The sequence below is a fragment of the Procambarus clarkii genome, chromosome 10 (genome assembly GCF_040958095.1).
Source record: "Procambarus clarkii isolate CNS0578487 chromosome 10, FALCON_Pclarkii_2.0, whole genome shotgun sequence".
NCBI classification, from domain to species: Eukaryota; Metazoa; Arthropoda; class Malacostraca; order Decapoda; family Cambaridae; genus Procambarus; species Procambarus clarkii.
In genome coordinates, this window is record NC_091159.1 from 45,183,024 (window position 1) to 45,200,666 (window position 17,643).

The 17,643-nt window shown below is 41.1% G+C and overlaps 1 non-coding gene across 1 annotated transcript; it reads left to right on the forward strand.

The window, feature by feature from the left end:
• The first annotated feature begins 1,011 nt into the window (after positions 1-1,011).
• Positions 1,012-9,497, forward strand: LOC123774718 (uncharacterized). The gene is made up of 3 exons (XR_011228008.1): positions 1,012-1,232; positions 7,809-8,073; positions 8,332-9,497. It is a non-coding gene; the product is annotated as an uncharacterized protein (transcript).
• The last annotated feature ends 8,146 nt before the right edge of the window (positions 9,498-17,643 follow it).

Consider the following 17,643-nt stretch of genomic DNA (forward strand, 5'->3'; position numbering starts at 1 on the left):
AAGGTATTACCCTACCCATACACACCTGGCACAGGAGACACGAAGGTATAACCCTACCGATGCTTACCTTACACAACAACATGAATCTTGAAGCATCAGAAGACATGCAAAAATATTGAGTACATGCAGAAACCGATGGTCCAAGTGGTTGGGGACCGTTCCTTCACCATGTCCTTTCGTCCTAGCTTCCATCAAGTTCTCATATTCCTATCATGTGTTATTGTAGCATATGAGAAGAATATGATGCAATAGCACATTTCTCGCTAACTATAGAGGATCCCGGGTCTGATCTCCAGACGGGGGAGAGACTGTTGGGTATCATTTCCTTTCACCTGATGCCTATGCTCTCTTAGCAGTAAGTAGGCACCCGGGAGTTAGACAACTGTTTTGGGGTGGTATCTTGAGGAAGGGCTGTAAATGGCCTAGGAGGACCTCGATAAACCCAATAGGTTTCTAAGGAAATATATAGCCCTTTTGCCTTGACTTCGTTTCCTGATAATTGTCATAAATTACCACCCAGAATGGAAAGACTATATTGCGGTTACTGTGGGCTGAGTGCCTCATAACACGACACAGATCGCGTGTTGCGTGTTTTGACTCCAGTAGTGTCAAGAGGCAAACACTACTTCTCAGTCTGCAACTGAAACACTGAGTGAACTGGTGCACTTAACACTATAAGCAAATGACAGCGACATTCTGTCAATCAAAAGAAGTAACGCTAATCAGCTCAACCCCTCGCTCTTAAAGTCATTGACTCAGAAAGTCTTTGGAACACCAAGAGATAATTATTAACTGGATAAACTTCAAATTTCAAAAATTAGTAATTCATCGCTAATCATCCTCTGAAAATTATGAGTAGCATTATATAAGATTATTATTGCATAGTAATCATGGAGATTGCCGTTTCAAATAACATAAATATGCTCTAAAATTTGTCTAGTGCACTGGATAATTTATTTTCAACTAATATATAAATGTGATTAGTTTGAATATTTTCTATACATCTTTATCAATAAAATCTGACATTGAGACCTGTATCGGCGAAGAGATGTGTGACGTGCCAATCTCTGATTGGTGGTGTCTGGTGGCAAGGCAATAGTTGACCAATCAGCTCGGCAGCACAGATATAAAGGCGGGGCTTACACGCCCCTCGGGTCACGGAACTCACGCCTGGCGGAAGATAGCCGATGGGGTCCAAGTTGAACACTGACTCTTGCTTACTACAGGCGAACGTGAGTCAAAGTGTACATGAGACAATGCTGTTTGGGGAGGGAAGGTGATAACAGAATGCAGTGGTGTGGGGAGGGAAGGTGATAACAGACTGTGGTGTGGGGAGGGAAGGTGATAACAGAATGCGGTGTTGTCCTGAGGGGCCCCTGGAGCCGTGACCGCTTGGCCTGGAGTTTTCCCAGAATGCTTCCTACCAGGATGTGCAAGTTGTGCTACTCGACATGTTACATGTTCCTGTGGAGGCTGTGTGTGGTATGCAGCTGCTTGCTGGGAGGCGGGCGATTGTAAAGTTCGGCTCCTCAGTTATTTACCGTGATCTCGTAGCGTGCTATGATGGGAGCTCTTTCACTCTTCCTGGTGATGGTGGATCAATGACTTTCTCCGATCGCTGAGTTACGACGACGTATGTGGCGGTGCATGGGTCACCCTTCGAGTTCCCTGAGGACCTTCTACATCGAGGACCGAGGACCGGGCCGCGGGGACACTAAAGCCCCGAAATCATCTCAAGATAACCTCAAGATACATAGGTACTTTGCCCGTTTTGTGCGGGTCCTTCATTCGAGGGTGAATGCCGTCCTTACTGGGAGGTGGAAGGGGGGTCCCGTGTGGGATCCGCATTCTCGCCATGCACCTCAAGGATCCTATACCGTCATCCATCATGCTGTTTGGGTTCCCTATTCGTGTATTTCACGCGGACCAGCCCCGCCCATGTTTCAGGTGCGACTTACTGGGCCACCGGGGTGTGAGGAGCGCCGAGTCACTCCTATTAACCTCTTCCGGGAGAAGGATTTTTCCCCGCTGTCGGCCCCCCGGACCTGTCTCCAAGTGCTGGGATGTGTGTTGCTTCCCTGCCGGTTGATGCCTCAGTGTTGGAGCCTGGGTGCGGATGTGGGTGGTGGTGTAGGTGTTGACTTAGGGGTTGGGGTGGCCCTGCCCTTGACGCCCCAGCCGGCCCTGCCTGTTCCATCCCTGGATACGGTGTCTCTTGTCACTCTGGATGTCCGCGAGGGGCTGTCTCCTGCAGTGTGGGGTCCGGTGCCCCTGTTTGTGGGCGCTGTGGTTCTCAGGGGCCAGTGCTTTGAAGGCGCGCTCGTCGGAGAGTTCTGTTGTGATGCAGGATGATGGGGGTGATAGCTCGGATGACCGGCAGCCTGTCTCCAAGCCCTCGAGTTGGGTTCTGAGTGTGTCTACCTTTCGTGGTGTGCACTGGGTGGAGGTGAGGGAGTATGGTGCTCCGGCGTCTGCCGCCGTGGTTGACGGTGCTGTGAGGGACTCTGTGCTGCCTTCTGTGTCGCCCGCTGCGCCTCCTGCTATTGGCTCCCCACAGGGGGAGGTTACCCCTGACGATCGGGACCTCGTCATGGTGCTCAGGAAGGATGTGGGCAAGGGGGCCCTGGCGCACCTGCATCCTCTGCTGGTACCCCCAGTGCGAAGCCCAGTGTGAAACCCAGTGCAAGACCCCCTAGTGCGGAAACCCGTCTCTGTGGTCACGGCCTCCGGGGACGTGGTCCGATGGACTCAGTCGTTGGAACTCACTTGGGATGACCGGGTGCGTCCGATCCCGTGGTGCTCTTCTACTATTTGAGTGCCCAGGTAAAGGGGTTTATTTATGGGGTGCCGGATTTGATGCTTCAGCCTTGTGCGTCTCCTGGTCGACCGGTGCCCGATGACATTATGCTGATTTGGGAAGCTTACTGCTTACGCTTTCCGAGGCTGGAGTTCCCGGATGAATATGCATAGTGCTTGATTTGTGTACGCCCTGTATTTTTGTATTTGTTGCCTTGTCTGCTATATGTGTGTCTTGTATCCATGTTTTTGGCTCGCCCCGTTTGGGGCGTTGTGTTTTGTTTGACTGTACTGTGTTTTGTTTCTTATGTGTGTGTCTTTTATGTTATGTTTCCTGTGTTGTGTTCTTGAGCTGTTGGGGTGTGTGTTTTGTAGTTCTTTTGCAGGTTCCTGCGTGTTCCGGTGTTTGTTCTTGTTTGTATGTGTGAGCGTCATTTCATTATGTTCTTCCCGGTTCCTGTGTGTTCCGGTCATGCATTACTGTCTGTATTGACTTTTTGTCTATTACATGTGGCCCTTCTGGCTGGATTTATCCCTCATGCTTTATAGTGTTCTTTTACCATGTTTTCTTTGCCGCGGGCTAGTTCTGTGTACATATATATAATTTGTGTGTATCTTTGTTTTTCCTGTGTTATTTCAGTGTTTCCTGTTTTGTGCTTGTTTGTGTTTCTTTTTTTCTGTTGTTCTCATGTTCTTGCCTTTATGCTTTCAACGGATCACTGTTTGTCATTTTTTTGTTTGAATATTTTTATTGTATTTATTGTGCTTTATAAATACAAAGACAAAAATGTGGTGTGGGGAGGGAAGGTGAGCGTTCGTAAAGACAGTGAAAACTAAAATTAAAAATCCAGCTGGAAAATTCTTCCGAAAAAATAGAGGTGGGGATCTTTAATAAGCCGCTAGCTTCCTGCCCCCTTCGAGGCCACTAGAGAAATGATGGCCCCTTAGGTAAATTTATGAGGAAAAGCAGGTTTTTTTATTATTATTATTTTCTACCACAGACGTGGCCCTCACATTTACAATGCTAACCAGCATATATACATTTTCTTTTGTCCTCCATGGACAGGGTGAGAGATTTGTCAAACATACAGTTCAGGGATTTATTGAACAATCAACCACAGAAGGTGATTGTAGTGCTTTTAAAATGTTAGGCTAAGTTATATACGTAAATACAGTAGATACACAGATTTATGTATGCTACATAAAGTGTTCGATGTGTCTTTTACATAGTGTCATTAATGTGCATTTACAAAGGCGAAACGTAATTCTGATCAGCTTCCACATATACTTTATACACATACATACACACACACATACATTTGTCTCTTTTACTCTGACAGGATGAGATAGCTGATAGAGAAACTAGTGTGCAATTAAGCACTTAACCACTGAAGGTGATTAAGATGCTTTTTACAAGCTCAGGTTATATAGCTTACATCGCATACATACATTGCATAATTGATACATTACATGGTCAATCTAGGGTACAAGTCCAATATATCATCAAGTGTTCCAGTACTCATATAGTAATTACACAGTTCAGTATACCTCAGCCTAGGAGGGCGAAAGTCAGTCAATATGGGACATTCTACAATATAATGTTCAAGTGAGTGAATGTTTTCTCTTTCACAAAGTTGACACATTGTGTACTCGACATTTGGGGGTTTGAGAAAGCTGCCAGATACGTCTAGATTCCAGGTGTATTCTGGCAACTATAATATCACACATTGCCGAGTTCTTACTCTATTAGTCCCATATGTGAATGTCTCCTCACGATATCTATCATAATATTTAATGCTACAACTTTCAGGTCTTTGTGAATTTGTTAGGTCGGTGAGATTTTCATTAGACATTTGTTTAAGTATTCTCTTTGTCACTGCTAATGAAACACCCATATCAATTTCTACCACTAGTTTTCTACAGGCTGTCTTTGCAAGCATATCAACAGTGTCATGCCTTGAGATGCCAACATGTGATGGCATCCATAGGAATTTAATTTCAAATCTGCGTAGGGAAAGTGTCCTCCATGTACCAGACGAAGAGGAAAAGGGCAGACATGAGCAAGCATATCAGAGAGAGGTCAAGAGGAGTATAACATGGCTTATCTCTTGTAGCTGCAACAAGATTGCAGGTGATGCACGATGCGACTCTGCTGGCGGAGCATTGATTTACGACTGCATTGAGTGAAGTGGTCGTACCCGGAATCCAGCACAGCTGTCGCTTCCAGACAGTGGCTGTATGGATAGCACGCTGGACACGCAATCCTGTGGCCCGGATTCGATTCCCGGAGCCGGCGAGAAACAAAAATGGGCCGTTTCTTTCTCCCTGTTGTCCCTGTTACCTAGCAGTAAATAGGTACCTGGCAGTTAGACAGCTGTTACGGGCTGCTTCCTGGGTGTGTGTGGAAAAAAATAGTAACAGTTGATTGATTGACAGTTGAGAGGCGCGCCGAAAGAGCAGAGCTCAACCCCCGCAAGCACAACTAGGTGAATACAGTTGTCGCTGTGCAGACTGGACTGTTAACGAGAACATGCCGTTCTCGCAAATTCGTAAAGTCAATATTGACTTATTAACTACGTGCATAGGTGATATACTAAACATAATAGATACCCCTAAAAAGATTCATAGAAAACACCGACCTTACCTAACCTTGTTAGTATCTTAAGATAAGCATCTTATTGCTTCGTAATTACAATTATTACTTAACCTAAACCTATTATAGGTTAGGTAATAATTGTAATTACGAAGCAATAAGATGCTTATCTTAAGATACTAACAAGGTTAGGTAAGGTCGGTGTTTTCTATGAATCGTTTTAAGGGTATCTATTATGTAAAATATGTCACCTATGCACATATTTAATAAGTCAATATTGACTTATTAAATTTGCGAGAACGGGTTGCATGCCACGTCAGAAGAGACGTGTCATCAACACCTGCTGTGCTTGGGACGGACGTTCAGACTTCAGCGAGACGGTATTGTACAAGTGAGATAAGGATACTAATCCTAGACTGGAATGTAAGAGAAAAAATGGTGCATGACGTGAGCAAGGAGTAGGAGCTGCAGATTTTGGTTCTTGGTATACAAGGACGCTGGTGGTCTAGCCAAGTGTCGGCCAGTCGTCAAAGATTGTCTAGATTGCAGGCGATGAATCACAATAACGTGGCTAAAGTAAGTTGACAGTCGACTTGAGAATGGTCCAGGACGGACCGAAACGTCGTCGTCCCTTCACTTTCTAGTGTGTGGTCTGGTCAAATTGTCTAGATTGTTGGTCTAGCGAAGATTTCAGAAAGTGTGAACCACTTCCTAAAGTGGCTCACACTTCAGGAAGTGATTGCAGGGTGTTCAATCTCCGATGGTCCATGCGGTTGGGCATCATTCCTTCTCTCCACTTACCTATCTGTTCTCCCTTTCCTTTTCATATACTTCATAGTCATATTGACTTGGCACATTTTACTCATTAATTTCCTTTACTCTCTGCAACGTAATATAAAAGTTTTCTGGAGAATTAGGATCATTTGTTAGGTACTATCGTGAGTGTTAATTGCTGACTTGGCCTGTTATTGTGTGGCATAATAATTAAGTTCTTCATGAGCCTAGCATAGCTTAATTATAGTAGCAACTAATTTCCAAGGTAATTACAATTTAATTTTCAGCTAGCTGGGTATAGTTGTGTTACATTAGTCTTACGATAAACAGACTCTCTTCTGGTGATGTCCAGCTGACGAAGTCTACGAGTGGACAGGTTATGTGTATAATGTTATCAAGATAACATTATAGCAGCGACTGGTAAGGTTGTTAGTACTAGGCTTCTGAGCATTAAATGAAAATGCCATTTTAGTGATTACAGCTCAGTGCTATGCAATACCATAAGACTACGTAGAACACAAACAAACACATTACAGTGTCTTAAAGATATAACTCCACAAATTGCATTAGGGTATAATTTAAAAGAAAAAGTGTGTACCAAAACAAAACAAAAATTGAAATTGCTAATTAGAGAAACGTATATGAATGTTGATGCCAATTAACTATTTGTGTCATATCAAATTATTAGGATATAAATTGTTTCATACTAACAGACAAATCAGATGATGAAAGTCGCTATAGTGTCAGATAAAATTAGTATTGCAGTATGAAACAGGATATCAAATCAAAAGAACGCATATAAACAATTGGAAAATAACCCGAGATATGCTAATAATAATGGCTATCAACCAGGTCAAAGGAAGGGAGACATATTTGGGAACAAAACTCTTAAGATACAAAATCATATATAATGACATAAATTTTATTAAACTGTAGGTGAAAAATCAACCAATATTTTCCGGGTCAGAAGTGATTTTGGAAGCAGTTGAATATTACTTTCTCAAACAATATATTATCGAGCCATAGAAATTGTTACAGTATATCAAGTGTTAGCCAACAATGAGAACAATAATAGCATTAAAATATGGAGAGACTGAATAGTTGGAATAAAATTATCGTCTAGTTACTTAAAAGGGAAATTACCTTAAGCAAAAATATCAAATGTTGTTCGTTATGCATCGTATGTATTGAGTATCGTGTGTACGTATAGCATCGTATGTATTGAGTATCGTGTGTACGTATAGCATCGTATGTATTGAGTATCGTGTGTACGTATAGCATCGTATGTATTGAGTATCGTGTGTACGTATAGCATCGTGTGTATGTATAACATTCGGTGTACGTAGAGGAATATTTATACATAGAACATTGCGTGCACGTGTAGTGTTGTGTATGTAGCGTCCGTTCATACGAGAGTTGGTAACCCTGTGCGAATATTATTTAATACTGGCGATTTTTTGTTAATTCTAATTCAATAATTTAATTTTCATCCGCTTGTCTGGTCTCCATGAACACTGAAATCAGACATTTAAGTCTTTGTTCAACCCAACTTCAAGCTTTTAACTGTTCAGACTCGGTGGATTGTTTTTAGTTGACAGTCTTCTTGATAGCAAGATATTACAAATGATTTCATTTCCTTCGCTAGATGAAATAAGGATTCGAAGGACGCAGAGAGCAAAAACATCAGCGGAGGAACGAGACGGTAGAACCAGGAGAAAGTCTGTGAAGAATGTTTGGTCATGAGGATGTCCTGTGGTGCGTCCTGCTCTCCTGGGTGGGTCTGGGACTCTCAGCTCTAATCACTACTCAGGGACACTTTGGCGTCACCGACAAGAACTACGATAACTTTGCTGTGGGGTATCCAGGCTCAAATTATCGGTCAACCCTAAGTAGTATATATCTTCCTGCAGGTGAGATCATCGTGTGTCTTCACCTTCGAAGTAATGCTATGCCACAAGAATATTCTAAGACTTAAATGTTTAAGTAAAGACCTTTTCCGGGTTTGTAAAAGATTTAATTCTCTTAAAATACTGCATTTGGTGTTATGAAAATATTTTCTTATATATTTCTCCGTTTGTATATGTGATTGTGGATACTTATACATATTTAGCGCCTTGTATAACACTGTTTTTTTTTACTGTGTTATTAACGTACTTCTCTCTCTGTAGGGATGAGCGAACAGCAGGCTCTGCTGTGGTGTCTTTACAAGTGCGTCGAGACCCCTTACTGCCACTCCTTCGTCGTCGACAAAGGCCTCACCTACTGCTCATTGACCGGTTATGACACTTGTGTTGATCATTCCAGTCAGCTGTACGGGGTGCCAGGCGTGCGGACGTACGACGTTAGGATAGGAAGCTTGCCAAAGCCCATCCGGACCTGCTACAGCTCTTGTACCGGCTCGTGCGCCTACTGCGGAAGGATGAACTGCAAGGGCGTGAATTGCGACACCTGTGCGCACTTCTGCTGGGACCCCCAAGTTTACAACATCACAGATTCAGTTCTTCTTTGGCCAGACCTCGCGCTGTACATGTCAATTTTTTACAGTTGCGACAAAGGCTGGCAGAATATTTGGGAATACAAATGAAGTCAGTCATGTGGCCACGTCATATGCGTATCCTCTGTTGTTTACCGGGCCAACGACTCTCCGCCTGGCTGTGATTTACAATTACACCACCATTCTCTACTCCTACTTCAACAACTTCACCTTCGCCGGAAACATGATCTCCGTCGGGTCCTACCTCGGGGGCAAGGCGGGAAACTACTGGAAGGCGCCCTTTGAGAACCAGTCCCTTGATTTTCAACGCCAGCTGTCCGTTCTTCTACCCGGCATCCAATATCAACTGTAACCTGACAGCCGTGAGCAACTCCAGCATTACATGGCTGTCAGGGTTCTCTGCTTTTGACGCCAATGTCACCGCCACCAATATTAACGTAACCAAGGTTCAGTTCTGGGTCATTCCGAAGGGCATGGAGTGGCTCAAACTGGGATATTAATTGGTCATTAACGTTATCGGAACCCTCATGATCAAGACCGACGATGTTGACCGTCCCATGATGACAAAATCGGCCTGGACAATAGACCACACATCCGCAATAAATACGAAAAAAAACTACAAATAAGGCCATTTTGACGGATGCGATGCAGTAACTGAAGAAACACTACTTCTAAAGTTGCTGTGAACGCATTATAGAATGATGCATGAAATTACAAAGCCATGAACGCAACTGGGAACGGCAAATCATGGAATGAAGAAAATCATTCCGTCTGCAATGTTGCTCAAACATCTCTCTCTCTCTCTCTCTCTCTCTCTCTCTCTCTCTCTCTCTCTCTCTCTCTCTCTCTCTCTCTCTCTCTCTCTCTCTCTCTCTCTCTCTCTCTCTCTCTCTCTCTCTCTCTCTCTCTCTCTCTCTCTCTCTCTCTCTCTCTCTCTCTCTCTCTCTCTCTCTCTCTCTCTCTCTCTCTCTCTCTCTCTCTCTCTCTCTCTCATATCATTTACTACAATATTGCCTATTTAAGTATAACTGCATTACTGTATTATTAACTAAGCATTACTGTATTATTGCATATTTAAGCATAATTGTGTAATGTATTATTGCCTGTTTAAGCATAACTGCATTATTGCCTATTTAATCAGGCATAATTACATTACTGTATCATTGCTAATTTAAACATAACTACATTAATATATTATTGCTAATTTAAGCATAACTGCATTACTACAGTATTGCCTATCTAAACATGATATACTTTTTTTGATGTATAAATTTAGGAATAACTTACTGCATCACTGCTACTACTACAAATCTATGAAACTGCTTTACTGTATTATAGCTACTGCTTTACTGTATTATAGACACTGCTTTACTGTATTATAGACACTGCTTTACTGTATTATAGCCACTGCTTTACTGTATTACAGACACTGCTTTACTGTATTATAGACACTGCTTTACTGTATTATAGACACTGCTTTACTGTATTACAGACACTGCTTTACTGTATTATAGACACTGCTTTACTGTATTATAGACACTGCTTTACTGTATTATAGACACTGCTTTACTGTATTATAGACACTGCTTTACTGTACTACAGACACACCTTTACAGTATTATAGAATTATAGAATTTGCTACTGTATTTCTGTATTATTGAATTCATTTTTATTGTATCACTGCACAATATTATTACTCGCCATAGTATTGCTTCAACATTAGACTTGTGTTGCAAAGTATTAGTGAATCACTGTTTTTTAATATTATTGAATTATTCTGTTTATGTAAATATATCTTAATTTAAATACATATATAATCTTGGTTAAAAGCTGAAAATACTGAACAAAATCAGCACAGGAACATTAAGAAAATTAAAGGTCCTAACAATTTTAGGTCTGGATTGTGCTTATTCAAAAAATCCTTCAATGTACAGGCCAGGAGTCACAATAACGTGGCTGAAAAATGTTGACCAAACCACACACTAGAAAGTGAAGGGACGACGACGTTTCGGTCCGACCTGGACCATTCTCAAGTCGATTCTCACAATCGACTTGATAATGGTCCAGGACGGACCGAAACGTCGTCGTCTCTTCACTTTCTAGTATGTGGTTTGGTCAATACCTTCAATGTACTTTTTTCATTGAGCTAATTAGATTAAAATGTAAACAAAACAAACTAACTACCATACAGTGTATTATAACAAGAAGTTAAGTTTGGCAATGATGTCAGATGGTCAGCACCCGCACGCAGGCCCAACCAACAGTCTGCGGACTTTAGGGACTGCGGACTGCGGACTTTAGGGACTGCGGACTGCGGACTTAGTCCACGAGACTAAGCGCTCACAGATGAGGTCCGCACGCAACAATGAAACCACGAAAACGCTCGCGAGAGTGGTCATTAGCGGAAGGGTTAACTAAAGAAAAAAATTGTGTTGGAAACACTCTCCAGAAGCAATGCACCATACAAGACTGCAAAATTTACTTTCTTGTTACATTATTTATCGTTGCAATGTTTCAGAATAGTGGAGAGCTATACTGCTCTGTATCCAAATAGCACAACGCTCCATTATCTTGTAAGAAAAAAGCAGAGCACCTCACTATCTTGGGCGCAACAGCGCTGCTCCCAAGGAAACTCTCCACATATCCCTCATCCTTACGTTAGGAAAGTCCAAATTATTCAGTCTATTGACTATTTACGTCTTAGAAACACTGCCCCTTTTCCAATGTGGTCCACTATCTAACAATCTGCAGAACACTCGCATTTAGTTATGAATAATATGATCATTTCAACTACTTGTGACATCTTAGGACCATGACGATATGCCTTTTCCCCTGAGTACTTTCTATGTGGTAATCATGTCTCCCCTATTTCTTCTATCCTCCAGTGACTCATTCCCTGCATTTACCACGAGTCTCATTCTTCGAAGAAAGACGGAAAAGTCAGACTTCCACAAAGCATGACTGCATATCAACTGAGTATAGACGACTGTGTAAATCTGGACCTTAGATTATGGGACCTTAGATTATGGACCTTAGATTATGGGTGATAACGTAATAGAAGCCCTAGATGACAGGTCAAGTCATGTTATAACTTGGGTAATCAAAATGTTAATAATTGTTCTCCTTTAAACAATAAAGGACTGGGTCTGCACTGACGTTGTAGATCCTGATCAGCGCTGGCAATAACAGGTCAGATTTTACCTTAATTGTTGTCTCTATATGATCTTATTTAACCAAAACAAATTGTGACAAGTCTAAGCAATCGATAAGGATATCCACCTTAAGTACGGGACCCGAGGCATAGGATGTCTCATAGTGATAATATTATCCACCCTAAACACTGTAAGATTAGTAATAAGGTACAGGATATTTCACACTGGTAAGTGTGAAATTTCATGCCACCCTAGGTATAGGATCTCTCCCAGTAACCATCACACAAGTTCATTTCTCTGCAACCGATAAAAGATAAAAATTATTTAGTTTACCATTTAAATTTCGTTTTTTTTTACATATTCCTAATCATAGAAAGTATCTTGCTCTAACTTAAATATATTCTTTAGTGCCGTTCACGCTTCAGAATTGAAGAGGAAGCCAAATAAATTGCCTGCCGGTGGGAAGCACTTCTCTCCTCCAGGTGATTGGCTGCTCCGCTCCTGGGGCAGCGCGCCTCCTTCAGTTAGCTTAGTTCATTTATTATGCACCCCATATCCATCCTTTGGGCGGTAGTGGAAAGGGTTACAGAAACACATAATGGGCTCAGGGACTGAACCCCATAATTCATTTAGCTAAGCAAGTTACAATCTTGATGAGCTAGTTACAAAATACAATGCACATCGTCACATCAACAATGGGCATGGGATCGACTACAAGTACAGTTTGCAAATTAAGCAACTGACATATGTGGAGAGCCTAGTGTCACAATTGATATGTTTGTCCTGCACACCGCCGCCCATCCAGTGGACAGCGGTGGATAGGTTACAATCACTTAGTTACTACCTGCAGTTAGCAAACTGGGGATATTTGGCTAAAATTTCTGGTCAGTAAGCTGATCAGTCAACACCCACACGACATTGATACCACATTGATGGATGTGAGAAAAGCTGTTGGGCCAGATGGAATCTCGCCATAGGTATTGAAAGTGTGCAGGAGCACTTTGCCTACCACTCTCCATAGTGTATAGTAGGTCACTGGAAACGGGGGACCTACCAGAAATATGGAAGACTGCTAATGTAGTACCAATATACAAAAAGGGTGACAGACAAGAGGCACTGAACTACAGGCCAGTGTCCTTAACTTGTATACCATGCAAGGTGATGGAGAAGATTGTGAGAAAAAACCTGGTAACACATCTGGAGAGAAGAGACTTCGTGACAACCCATCAACATGGGTTCAGGGAGGGTAAATCTTGCCTTACAGGCTTGATAGAATTCTACGATCAGGTGACAAAGATTAAACAAGAAAGAGAAGGGTGGGCGGACTGCATTTTTTTGGACTGTCGGAAAGCCTTTGACACAGTACCCCATAAAAGGTTGATGCATAAGCTGGAGAAACAGGCAGGAGTAACTGGTAGGGCGCTCCAGTGGATAAGGGAGTACCTAAACAATAGGAAGCAGAGAGTTACAGTGAGAGGTGAGACCTCAGACTGGCGTGAAGTCACCAGTGGAGTCCCACAGGGCTCTGTACTTGGACCTATCCTATTTCTGATATACGTAAATGATCTCCCAGTGGGTATAGACTCATTCCTCTCAATGTTTGCTGACGACGCCAAAATTATGAGAAGGATTAAGACAGTGGAGGACAGCTTGAGGCTTCAAGAAGACCTGGACAAGCTGCAGGAATGGTCGAACAAATGGCTGTTAGAGTTTAACCCAAGCAAATGTAATGTAATGAAGATAGGGGTAGGAAGCAGGAGACAAGATACAAGGTATCATTTGGGAGATGAAATACTTCAAGAGTCAGAGAGAGAAAGACCTGGGGGTTGATATCACGCCAGACCTGTCCCCTGAAGCTCATATCAAGAGGATAACAGCAGCAGCATATGCCAGGTTGGCTAACATAAGAACGGCCTTTAGAAACTTGTGTAAGGAATCTTTCAGATCATTATATACCACATATGTTGGATCAATCCTGGAGTATGCGGCTCCAGCATGGAGTCCATATCTAGTCAAGCATAAGACTAAAATGGAAAAGGTTCAAAGGTTTGCCACCAGACTAGTACCCGAGCTGAGAGGTATGAGCTACGAGGAGAGACTACGGGAATTAAACCTCACTTCGTTGGAAGACAGAAGAGTTAGGGGGGACATGATCACCACGTTCAAGATTCTCAAGGGAATCGACAGGGTTGATAAAGACAGGCTGTTTAACACAAGGAGCACACGCACTAGGGGACACAGGTGGAAACTGAGTGCCCAAATGAGCCACAGAGATATTAGAAAGCACTTTTTCAGTGTCAGTGTGGTTGACAAATGGAATGCATTAGGAAGTGATGTGGTGGAGGCTGACTCCATACACAGTTTCAAGTGTAGATATGATAGAGCCCAATAGGCTCAGGAACCTGTACACCTGTTGATTGACAGTTGAGAGGCGGGACCAAAGAGCCAGAGCTCAACCCCCGCAAGTACAACTAGGTGAGTACATGTTTTATTTTGTTATCTGTTTATATATACAAGACTTCTTACATTCTTGTACAGCCACTAGCACGGATAGCGTTTCGGGCAAGTCCTTAATCATATGTTCCCAGAATACGACCCCACCAAATCGCTTAACAACCAGGTACCCATTTTACAGTTGGGTTAAACAGACTTTACAGTTACGGATTTGCGCCCAGTAAATCATCCCCGGCCAGGATACGAACCCACTACTAAGTAGTGGGTTCTACGATGAGTAAGACTCATCGTCTTACCACTACTTTAGTGTGTGTAAACAAAAGTCTTTGAAAATGTAATAAGTTATTACGAAACGCGTTCAGGCGTCCCGTCAGACTAGAAATAAAAATGAATTTTGGAGAATTTATTTTTCAATTACCATCGACAGTAAAAAGAAACATAAGAAATATTGAGAAAATTCGTGTTAGAATTACTAATCTTACTATTTCAGTCATATTTAACAACATATATATATATATATATATATATATATATATATATATATATATATATATATATATATATATATATATATATATATATATATATATATATATATATATATATATATATATATATATATATATATATATATATATATATATATTATTAAATATGACCGAAAAAGTAAGATTAATAATTCTAACGCGAATTTTCTCAATATTTCTTATGGTTCTTTTCACTGTCGATGGTAATTGAAAAATCAGTTCTCCAAAATTAATTTTTATTTCTAGTCTGAAGCGACACTTGAACGCGTTTCGTTATAACTTATTACATTTTCAAAGACTTTAGTTTACACACACACAACTATAACCTGCAAACACTAAACAGAGTTTAAACAGCTTTGATTTTATACCTGCATTTGGGTGAGGTGATATGTTACAACAGTTTTGGATGAGGTGAAAACAAACTTTCAACACAAGACAGAACACAAAACAATGGGTATAATATTTTGTAAGTTAAAGGGACGAATGGAAGTAACTGCAAAGGGCCTATTGGCCATATTTCTTGATGCTTCTATATTGGTGCGGAGTCTTGAAGTGGGTAGAATATAGTTGTGCATTAATTGGCTGTTGATTGCTGGTGTTGACTTCTTAATGTGTAGTGCCTCGCAGATATCAAGCCGCCTGCTATCGCTGTATCTATCGATGATTTCTGTGTTTTTTGTTTAAACTTCTCTGGTAGTGGGAAGAGATTATATGTTCCTTAATGGAGCCCTGTTGCTTATGCATCGTTAATCGCCTGGAAAGAGATGTTGTTGTCTTGCCTTTATACTGAGTTCTTTGAGGCTTACAGTCCCCAAGTGGGCATTTGAAGGCATAGACGACATTGGTCTCTTTCAAAGCGTTCTGCTTTGTGTCTGGAGAGTTTCTCATGAGTAGGTTGGCAGTTTTCTTGGTTTTATAGTAAATCGTCAATTGTATCATCTGATTTTTGTCTGTAGGAATAACGTTTCTATTAAGAGAAAAGCTAAGCACTACCTTATTAACTCCATGTAACCTACCTTACCCCCTAAATGTCAATCCATGTCTTGCTATTTTAAACAATCCTTTTTGTTGACCAACTTGTACAATTGCTGATTTTTGCCATGTCCCCCCCCCCCCCCCACCTTTTTTAAACACAATTTATACTTTTATGTATTAATCTTTAATTAATTTATCTACTACTTTTATCTATTTTAATCTATCAATTACTATTAAGTTTTAGTCTAAATGGATTTGTTTACACCACACCTTGCCCGAATCGCTATGCGTGTTAGTGGCTTTAAGTATTGTATGTACTAGCTCTTTCTATAAATCCAACATTATGTTTGTAACTCATCATCCATGTGCTTTTCCTGAATACAAATTTTAATTTTGAATTTGAACTTCTGGGTAAACAGAGGCGTACAGTTAAGGACTGGCACCCATTCGATCCTCCCTGGTTAGGACTCGAACCCAGACCAAATAGCTCACTCAGTGTATTCACCACCCACGCTTCCTATAGCTACCTGTGCCTCCTTCAGTATATTCGCCAGCGACTCAGTGCATGCAGAAACGTACAGCACAGTTACCCATCATTTTATTTATAACCGTTTTCTATAATGAAAAGATGAGAGACTAATGTAATATAATTTATTTTTGTTTGTGTTAAAAATAAAGAATAAACATCTTTGTTAGGTAGAAAGTATTACGTACCATTCCTCTGAATAGACATTACGATTTAATAATTAATGTAATAAGTACATCCCTGACTGTCTGGATAGTATATAAATATACTTGTGTTGTTATATATACCTATGTAACGTACGACTATGTTACATTGTTGGGTTGATTAGATACACAGTGTTTAGTGAGTTTCATATTTATTTAGTGGTCCTGGATACAGCAGTGTCGTAGACGTTGAGACGAAGCCTGGAGCAGAGCTGAGTGTGGCCGGAGTCGCGGAGCTCTAGGTGGGAGAGCGTTGTAGCTGGATGAGGTCGTAGTCTGCTGCCTGCTCTGTGTCGAAGCTGTAGCGTCTTGGGTCGATTAGAACTGCCTATACACTGAGTACTACATTCTTGACTGGAGATTGTACTGGTTTGCTATTCTCAAATTGCTGGCTTATATACGGTTACTACACCTCACGGTAAGATAGGAGGGTGGAAAAACCATTACCTGTAAATAGGGATAGGATTATAGCTTGTGTAATTAGTTATGCCATAAAGATGATGAGATAATGGAGCGAGTAAATGTTTACTCGCTAACACCTTATAAATTTTTAGGCCTGGGTCAGTCAAGTGTTATTTTTACATACTTAAGTTTTAAATATAAACAATTTATTTTTTAGTTTTATTAAACAATACCGATTTTATACAAAATTTGAAAATATCCTGAGTCATTTTATAATTTATTGAAATGACTTTAGTCTTGTTTTATAAAATTGTAATATCAATATAGCTATAGGATTAGTACTAATTGTAATTAAGAAGCAATAAATGTTATTTACATGCTTTATCTCATACTCTCCTAAGGTTAGGTTAGGTCGTGGTTTTCTATGCAGCTTTTCAGGTAAACTCTAATATTTTGGTGCGCTGCTGGAGATTAAGTGTATTTATATATGCCGATAGTCAGGATTGTACTTATTACATTTAGTATTAAAACGTACTGTCTATTCGGGAGATGGGTTGATACATAGGACACAAGCAGTGTTGTATTCATAGGTTGGTAGGCACACCGCCTAAAGCCACTAATACGCAGAGCGTTTCTGACCTGTTTTGTCTTTCATTCCTTACCTCTCCTCTCTTCAGTTTTGTAAATGTGAATGACCTTTCACAAATTGCTAGGACCAGACAGCCTTGTAGGAAGGATGTTCGAGCG